Here is a 10854-nt window from a genome sequence, read left to right on the forward strand (position 1 = left end):
TTTTGTTGTTGCAAACATACGATTTATGTAGAGATAAAAAAATAAAAAGCAGAGATAATTAAAGAAATAGAAAAAGAAATTATTTGTGTGTGACCTTGTCAAACAAAAAAATATAAAAAATGATACATATTTTAATATTTATATAGATATATTTTTTAATTTATATATAATCTAACATAATAGATAAAATAAATTTACATAACAAGTAATAAGGAGAACATACATGGTAGAGCATACATGGTCTCAAAGTAGAAGAGATTAAATATACTTGGACGTTTATTTGTTAATAGTTAATAATGAAATAAAAAATAAGGAGGAAGTTGCATTGAAGTTTCCACTTGTCTTAGATATAACTCCAAAATTGACTGAACTATAGGATGGATAATAAAAATTATAGACATATACAATTATTAATCTAAAGTCATTATTAAATCAAAGAACTTGGATATGTCTTACAATAAAGGAAACAAAAACCTATCAAATAATTTATCCTCTAGTCTTCATAGATTCGCACTTGATGAATAATACGTGGCTCATTTCAAATGACATGCAATGCCACAATGGTTATCAGTGATGCTTATATTGGAAGGAAGGTAGGAAAATATTTAGACTTCTTGTCTGGTTGCTTGGATGTTCATATGATAGGAAACAAATATATTCTATGCGAGATCTCCGTTTGTTATTTTCTGGATATAATTGAAGTCACAATTTGGGGGGAACAGAAATTCTAAGGAGTTACTATTTTTGCTTTGTCAAGTTTTTTTCATATATGAACTAGTATATTTTTGTATACCACATATTGTAAACAAAAATTATGTGACTACTAGAGTTTAATTAGTCAACATATAGCCAAAAATTATTTTAACTAATACATATATAATCTAGTTTCCTTCTTAATCACATTCTTTTTAGTTTTTACTTATTTTTCAAACAAACATGTGAGTGTTGGTTACACATGTTAAAAAAAGCTAGACAGATATCTTTTAGAAATTGTTAAACATGTTAAGTTTTATATTATCTAAAATTAAAAGTCTAGTAGTCTTTATAAATATAGGCAGCTCTTATTTTTTGAGTCAATTTTTAAAGTAAATTAATCCCACTTAATTTCTTATAATTTGCATTTATTAATTCTAATTGGGACTTTGATCTTGATGATAGGAGGCCAATTTCATCAGAATTCTGCCTCTATTTCGGATCAAACCTCATTAGTTGGTACAGTCGAAAATAGCAAAAAAATAGTTGTTCGAGCACAAAAACTGAATGTACTATAATTCCAACTATTTTTTGTGATAATATTACTGCTGTTCATTTTGATGAGTTGGACTTGCACATTGTGGAAGAGGGTGTTTCTACCAAATAACTATATATTGTGCATATACTAAGGACAAATCGAGTGACAGATATTTTTATAAAATACGTGTGCTATGAAACTATTTTTTTTAAAAAACTTGAGATCATAGAAGAAGACAACATAAATAATTATATTTCTAATGTATTTATCGCCAATTTTGTTAAATTCAAAAAACAAACTCAGGTTTACTCCTGTTTTGGCGATAAGTTTGAGAGGGTGTTAGTAAGTCCATTCTAAAACAAAAATTAAGTTGAGTTAAAACCAATTTAATTAGTTTGTGTTATGCAGATTTTCCGTAGGTCAAAAGTGTTAAAAGAAATTAAGTTTTTTTTACCAAATTAAAATATCTGTATTGGTTTGATATTTAGATTTTATGAGCGAAACCTACTCTTTTTTATAAGTATTAATTTTGAGATATGTATGCCAAAAATTCTATTTTTTGATTGATAAAAGAAAGAACTTGAAATGTAAAACTAAAGTTTAAAAACGGCCGGAAAAAAAAAGGAATGAAGAAGATACAAAAAAAATAAAGTAACTAACTTTTGAATTTAAAATAAACAACAAAGCATTTTGACATGATCAAATAATTTTGAATTCAAATATGATGTATAAACATAAAAGAAAATAAAGAAAAGAAAGCATTATAGAAAAAGTAAATTTGTAAAAAACTAAAGAGAATGTAAAACAATAGAATGAATTTTATATAAAAATGAACTCTGATCTGACGTAAAATTGTAAGTGTTTTTCCTGAAAAAGAATTTCAACTTTTATTCTTTTCAAACTGTATCTATTTATAGCCCTTTTCACCAATCTAATTTCATCACAGGTTTTATATCCCAAAAAATTAAATGTAACTATTTCTACGGTATAAATGATGAAGTAATAATCTTCAACTGCTTTAAATACTTAACCTTTTCACTTGCTTTGATGATGGAATTACTATTTCAATCACAGAATCTTATACTTGACATGCATTTTTTATCAATTTAACTTGTTGGTTGATAACCTTTCTTTGATAAACTCAAAAAACCTGCTGGAAAATTTTCAAATCCCGACATGCTCATTGTCGATTTGAATTATTCTTTGGACTAACAAACGTATAACTATTCTAGATTTTTTAGCTAGTTGGTTTCACATTCTAAGAATACATGCTCATAAGGCTTAGATTTCCACTTGGTAAAGGGAGGAAAATTAGATTCAATGGAAAGCAATTCGCAAATAACTCATCCCAAACTTTGTCTTCTTACTACCCTTTATGACCAAATTTGTTGCAGGTCCTGCACCTAACCTAACAACTAGCTAGGATGGCCGATTAGTTTGAAGTTTGAAATTATGTTTTTTCAACTTCTGATTTAAACCTGTATTATTAGTAAATAAGTATTGTGTAATATATACTACTTGAATATAAATTTTACTATCTTAGTTTAAAGGCCAACATTTCTATCATTCATCCGCTATATCAGATGTCTATAACTTTAAATTTTGAATAATACTAAAAGATAATCAAAATTTATTATTTTTGGTTATTAATTAATTATTAATATTTAAAAATATAGGATATACAAAGTATGTTGTTGAATTATTAAACTAAAAGAATTGAGTTGATAATTAAATGATGACTACAAATGATAAATTATGATAATTCCTAATTAGTATTTTATTTTCTTAAATTTTATATAAAGTTAATGGTTAGAATATTTCTATCGTAAATTATCATATTTATCTAACAAAAGTTAGAATATATATTCATAAAAAAGTAAAGAGAGTAGTATTGTATTCACAAATATATTCATAAAATGGATGGTTTTTTGTATAATAAATATATCTTTATAAATATTAACAAATATATTCATAAAAAAGTAAAGAGAGTAGTCTTGTATTCATAAAAGATGGTTTTTTGTATAATAAATATATCTAACATTAAATGGATGTGAGTGAACCAAAAGTGGTAGTCCCAACTCTTCACTTATAAATATTTATGTGTTAATAATTAAGACTATAGTTATTTTAAAAAAAATCAGTCATCATTTGAACTCCAAATAAAAGCCACATAGGTTGCCAATAGGCCATGTAGAAAGGCCTACTAACAAAGCAAATGTTCGGGTAAATTTGTCATATGGAAATTATCTTTTATATGTATGAGTAGTCTTGCTTTTTTTGGGATAAATTTGTTAATATGGTAGTCTTTTATTTCTGTTAAAAACTGATAGTTTAGTCATATTTCTATTTAAAATTTGACACAAGCACACAAAAAAAAAAAAAAATATGAAAGGAGTTCAAATATCTTCGTGGTAAATAAGATGCGAAAGCCTCATGTTGCATGCACGCGTGCATGTTTCACTTTCCCGTCAAAACGTGAAATATAATAGTGGTAGTACTACTTTATAGGCTTTTCCATGACATTGAAATCAATACTGCGTTGATTATCAAATTGGGTAGGTTGCTTAATTATAAACTGCTTACCGCGTATATATTAATAGGCAATGTTAAAGATATAATAAACTAAGCAAGGTTATTTTATTTAATTTAATATTTATAATTGTATATTTATTATATCTAGTATTACTTATTTACTTCAGTAGTAATTAATGAATATAAAATTAGATGATTTTAGATTGTTTTGGGTTCATTTTTATTATATTTTAAATATTTTTCATATTATTTAATTTCATTTTTAAATTTTAAAAATTAGAACACAATTTTAACCATAGAAATAAATATTGAAATACTTGCTCTGATTACTTTTTACATTTTGGTCAATTTCACTTCTTTGATTTATGTTCGGTTGTTCGTCGAACCGATGGAGTAAGAATCGTTGAAGGTGAGAGTCAAAACCAAAGTGCGCGAGAACTGAAGAAATACTACTATCAGTTGTCCAAATTTTTGTTAGAAGAGAGTGCCATATAGAAGATACTACTGTTCGAGTGGATCCTGAACCCGCCGAATTGTGGATTCATCGTGACTCTCAATTTATGTTAGGTTGGGCCAAAACAATTTAAAATGTTCTATTATAGTAAAATTTTTCTATATTTAAAATTTAATATGTTTAAACTCATTTATATTCAAATATAATAGATATTCTAAATATATCAAAATTCCAAAGTAATATATATTTTACTATAAATAAAAATATATGTTACATATACATAAAAGCTTCTTTTGAGTTTGCTTGAATCATTGTATAGATTTTTTTTATGCTATTCTTTTTTTAAAAAAATAAGAATCAAATTCTAAATAAACCTATAGAAACTCATATACCAGACATTATTAACGAAGCTGAGCCTTAGCTTGAGTCAGAGAATAGAAGAAAGAGTTTGATCTTATTTGGTAGAATTTTTACGAGTAAATCTTTTTTTAAGTGATTTTTTAAAAAAAATTTAAAAAAATAAAAGTAATTGTGTATTTAGATATTTTATATAAAAAATATTTTTATTTAATAATTATGTTTGAATATAATAATATAAAAATATTTTTTATTTATTATGTTAAATAATTATGTTTGAATATAATAATATAAAAATATTTTTTTAATTATTATGTTAAAATTATTTTTTTAAAATAAAAAAAATCTTTTAAAAAATATATAAATTGTGATTTAAAAAAAAGATATTTTTAGTGATTTTATTTTTATTATTAAAATTTTTTTAGACATATTTAAAAAATAAAAATATCTTTTTTCTAATAATTTAATAACACTCAAACAAACTCTTTGTATTAACCATAAATAAATATAAATTCTATAATAATGTTTTAAAGAAATAGAAAATCAATTCAAATAATTTAAAATTATTTTATTTAATATTTATTAATTATTATTAAAATAATTATATAATTTTAAATATAATATATATATTTATAAATATTATATTAAATAAGATAATAATTCTTTTTTATTATCGATCAATTAGTCATCAATATTTAAAAGTATAGACTAAAATATGTTGTTAAATTACTAAACTAAAGAAATTCATGAATTGATAATTAAAAATGATAGTAAAAAATAATAAACTCTAATAATCTTCTATTGTTTCTCTAAAAAAAAAGGCAAAAACAATTGTTGTTTACCAACTTTTTCTTTAATCTCATAAATATCATTGTGGCAGTTTCATATCGTCGCAATTATTTTTTAACACTCAAATTAAAATTGTGGAATGGCGGCTACAAATTACCGCAAATAAATTTATTTGTTTTGCAGTGGTTATACTAGAGATTTTTGTAAACTGTAGCGAATTTTATTCCCCTCGTCTTAAAGGATGACAGTTTCATAATCATTGGTAATCTGTTTTGTGACAATTTTAAACCAACGCAAACACTTAAAGAACCGCCACTAAATTCCATATACATTGTAGTGTGTGTACATTATTTTTATGAAAAATGTTAGAAGAATAAATTATTTTTTCCAATCAAGTCTAACCGAATCTTTTATTAAATTATTGGACCAACTTGATTAAAACTTAGTTATTAAAATAATTTTGGTCATATAGAATCACCATAATTTTATATTTTTTTATTTTTGATAATAAAAATAATCGATAAAAGTGAGAGAAAATATAACTTTAGTCCGCTATGAAGTTATAGATCAGAGTTGGTATCATTAAATCACTTTTTAAAAAATTTAAGCTTAGAAAAAGATACATATGAGTAGTTATATATCTAATTTTAAAAAAAAAATCTTTTTAAGTTTACTTAATTTTTTACGTAAATTATTTTTTATTTATCTTATATTTTTTTAGAAAAATAATAAAAATTAAATTCTAAATTTTTTTAATCATAAATACTTTAATACCAAATCATAAAATTATTTTTTTTTAAATTTAAACCGATAAAAAATATATAAATTATTATATTTCTTAACATATGAGTATATGACAATTCCGCATAATTAATTTGCCTTACTACTTACTCCTAATAATTAAGACTCTGGTTGATCATATCATGTTGAACGTTGAAAATATAATGTTTAACGTCGAAAGGTCTGTCCCATTAATCAAGTAAAGTAGATTCTGGAAAAATTCATGGATACGACTTTTCTTGTTCTGAAATGTTTATAATTGAGATTAATAATTAAAATTATTAAAGTCATTATAATTTTAAAATATCTGAAATGTTTATTAAATATATTCTGGTTTGTTAAAATTTTTAAAAAAGGATATTCATGTTTTAAAAACCATACGTAATTAATTTTTAAAAATAAAACTAAAAAACATAATTTTTTTAATTCATTAAACATTTAATTTATACATTTCAAATAAAGTTAACAAAAATTTATATTTTGATGAATAATATTTGTATTTTATTATATATATATTTATGACTATTAAATTATTTTAAATGTTAATAAAAATAAATTTATCAACGATTTTCATAATCTGTGTGTTTATTAAAAGTTACTATTATTCTGATTTACTAAATGTAGCTCTTACAAAATATTTTCTACTTCTAAAAAAGTATTTCTCTCAATCACACAAATAAGAGATTTTTTTAAGTAAATATTTTAAATATTTTATTTATAAATATATATAATTTATATGTTATTTATCAGTTTGTATCTTATTATTTATCCTATTTTGTTTCTAGGACAAATGTATTCATTAAACACGTATTTTGGGTACACACATTTTATGAATACTAATACCATAGAAGAAATTAGTGTAATTTACGCTTCATAAAACCTCTGCATCTTTTTAAGTCAATATCCAAATTATACTAATTTGACTACAATACCTAATAATTAGTCTTTTCTGGTCTAAAGATAATTAACATTATATATCCTCATTTTATAATTTACGTACAAAAGTTACAAGAAGTTGAAGACAATTTTCAATGAATACATAAAGCATTATTTGTCTTTATGGTAATTATTACCAATTACATGCGGGCAACATATGAGTTTCCTTGGGTCACATGTATGTCTAACCCATCTATATGGATTATGTGCCTTTGATTTCTTTGCTATTTGCAAATACTTCACCTACACCAACAAATGGCTTCTTAGAACTATTTATCACTAGAGAGTACAAAATAACCCAAAATATATGATAGGTTAAGTTAGGAGTGCACACAGTTTGGTCCGACTCGAAGACTCGATCCGGGACCAAAAGATTTTGGACGACGAAGACCCGAATCTGAAGTGACCCAGAGAGAAAAAAATAAAATCTGAGAAAAGGATGAAACCGGAACCAGGTCATAGTTCGGATCACTCGAATTCGCTCCGGTGATCCGGTCATATACACAATTACATATTTCAAATTAGGGGATAGGACAGTGGGCACAACGCATTCAATCCATTCTCTATTTAGTGCCTTCCTCAGCGGCTCAGCTAATTCAGCCTCACTCCCCACCCCCACTCACCACTCCCCAGTCCAACAGTCCCCACTCCTAATTCGGTGACCCCTGATCACGTCTTCTCTCCCCATGGCCCAGTCCCAGTCTCGGAGTCTCCCAGTACGCACCACGTAGCCATGCAAGACGCAAGACCCACGCAAAACGCACCTCTTCTTCTCGTCTTCTCAGATCTCCGTGTTTCACCCCAGTCACCGGTGAAGCTCTTCGATCGAGTCGTGGTGACGACCTATGGTGCTGCCTTGCTTTTCGGTGACGTGATGCTTCTGTGCTTGGCCCAGTCGTCCTCTTCTCTACTAGTCCCGCTCCTTCTATTCTGTTCTCTTCTCCAATTTTCTTTTCAGGTAAGAAATTAATTTTATTATTTAATTAATATTTTGATTAGGAATTTGGGATTTGATTATCAGAATTTGTGAATTTAGGGATGTGGGTTTTGATTTTCATTATTAGAACTTTGATTAGGCGTGGGTGTTGATGTGTGTTTACTGATTTGTTTAGCTGATTTTTGTTCTGAGTTATTCTTGATTACTGATGTGTTTAGTGATTACTTGTTTTGTGTTTACTGATTTTTTACTGATTAGGTGTGGGTGTGTATGTGTGTTTACTGATTTGTTTAGCTGCTTTGTTTTTTAGTTGTTCTTAATTACTGATATGTTTAGTGATTACTTGTTCTGTGTTTATTGATTTTTTACTGATTAGGTGTGGTGGTTGATGTGTGTTTAGTGATTACTTGTTAAAGGTACATTCATGATATCTTTATTATTTGTGACTTATTTATTTCAAGTAATAAGCTTTTATATGAAAAATGAGTAATTTTATATATTTTGTAGGTTTCACTAATGCATCCACATCACAAGGAACAAGTTGATAATATTAATGACTATTGATGGATGATGGCTATTCTTATGTGAAATTTAAGTATTGTAAACCTTAATATTTTGTGTTATTAGTCATTATAAGACTATAAGTTAATGTTTTATGTTTAGAATGCATAAGGCTTTAGACTAATGCATAATATTGTGTTATTTGTATTGACTTAAATATTTGGTGTTATTAGACAATATTGTAATTATGTTTTAGTATTGATTGTGGTTATACTTTAATTTTGGAGAATGGTTGGTTCTTGTTATATTTTTCTAAGTGAATTTTACCATGTCAAATAATGGTTGGAGTTTTAAAAATTTGAATATTTTTACATGTTAGCTTAAAAAAATGTATCAAGGTAATATAATGTTAATGGCCTGGTTTTTACCCGGTATAATTTTGGCCTGAAAATGTGCAAGTTTCATCGGGTCTAGAGCCAAATTTGAATCTAATAAATAGGCTTGATATATATTTCAGGTCAGATTTGAGTCACATCAAACCCAGTTTTACCCAACCCATGAATATCCTAGAATAAGTATTAGTCTCTACTTCAAAAAATTTGTCAATGTCGACAAAGGGAGTTTAAAAAATCAATGTATTGTTCAGATACATTGATTTTATATTTTACCACTTTATTCAAATTGAGTAATTGACAATTACTTTGAAACGAAAAGAGTAATAAAAAGGGAATTTAGTCTAAATGTCTGATCATCAAATCATAGAAGACTATACAAAATAGTTTGAATTTAATTTTATATGGACAGCTACCATTTAAGTTCATGATCAGTAGTACACTAGTGAGTTATGAAAATCATCTGAAAAATCAGGCACAATATTCAACCAACACTTTTTCTTTTTTTCTTTAAAATAAGTAAATAAATTTTCAAACGTGTATTTATATTTGAAAGTAAATATAGAGAAAATATAGCTTCAAAGGATCATCTCCACATTTTACCTGAAGCCTTAAAGCATGATACATTGGTATATCAAAGGTCATGCTAACAAGCCCTGCCTCCTTCATGATATTGCCTATATTTCCAACAAAACAGAGTCTCTCGAAATATAGTTGGCTTAGGCATTGCAAAGCATGTTTTGGGAATGGATGCTTACAAAACATTGCAACGCATGTAAGAGTATAAAAATATTTGTTATATAAACTTTACGTATTTTTACTAATTAATTTGTTATATCACTCCATTTTGATGCGCTTGATCTTTATTTCTCTCTAATTTAAACATTAGTATGATAATATTCTTTCATTCCAAAAAAATGCCGACTAAGATAGTAGATAATAACAACTGATTAACTAGAACATCGGTGGTTATGACACTGATTAATCTAATCTAAGAAATTATTCTATATTAAAAACCCTGCACCTAGTTCTACTGGACAATGAGATAGGATGGTTAGGAGACAACAAGTGCGACCAAAACTAACTATTGGTATGCGATTAAGAAGATAACGATTAATGTGGATAGATTTGAATTTTGAAACCAAAAGGAAAATAGCACAAACTTGAACGAAGAGTTTTGTAAATATCAGTAATCTAAACAAAGAAACTGATCGGCAATAGACCTACCGGCAACGGGAAGCGCGATGCAACTGGTATTGACGGACAGAAGGGAACGGCGGAAAGGATTCGCACGCGGAGGTGTGTTTTGCGCCTCTGCCCCTTTTTTGTTCGCGCGTGGAAGATAAAAAGTGCGAATCTAATTCTTAATTGTGTATACCCAAATCAAGAAGAACAAGATCAATCTAAACCAAATTGAAAAGTGAAACCAAAAATAAAATTCAACCAAATTAAAAGAGGGCTTAGCAAACCTAGGTTTTGGACCGACCAGTTTTAGAGGGAGGGAAAGCAGCTCAGTGATGGATACATCAATAGGAAGGAGGATACTACTGGAATTGACTGAGGGGAGCACCACGGCAATAAGGACTCCGAGAGAAGTGGTTCGTGCCCCTACACAATTGACTTCACATGTACATGAAAAAGATTTTATGAAAGCGCTATGTTAATTTGTTATATATATCACTGTGTTGCTTTCCAACAGTTGGGACGTGTCACCACCGCTATGCTATTTAATTTTGGTGCAGTTGTCAAAATGCTATGACAACCGCCGCTATCCAGCCAATCTGCGGCAGGTTTGTTAACGGCCACCAATTTTCTGCCGCCATCCTCCGTATCTGTTGTAGTGTGTAATAGTATCTATTTAGTTTACACTCACTACAAAAAAATGTTGAATATCATCGAATTTACCATCAGACTCATCAAATAAATATGCTGGTAATTAGTTTAC

The sequence above is a fragment of the Arachis hypogaea genome, chromosome 8 (genome assembly GCF_003086295.3).
Source record: "Arachis hypogaea cultivar Tifrunner chromosome 8, arahy.Tifrunner.gnm2.J5K5, whole genome shotgun sequence".
NCBI lineage: Eukaryota > Viridiplantae > Streptophyta > Magnoliopsida > Fabales > Fabaceae > Arachis > Arachis hypogaea.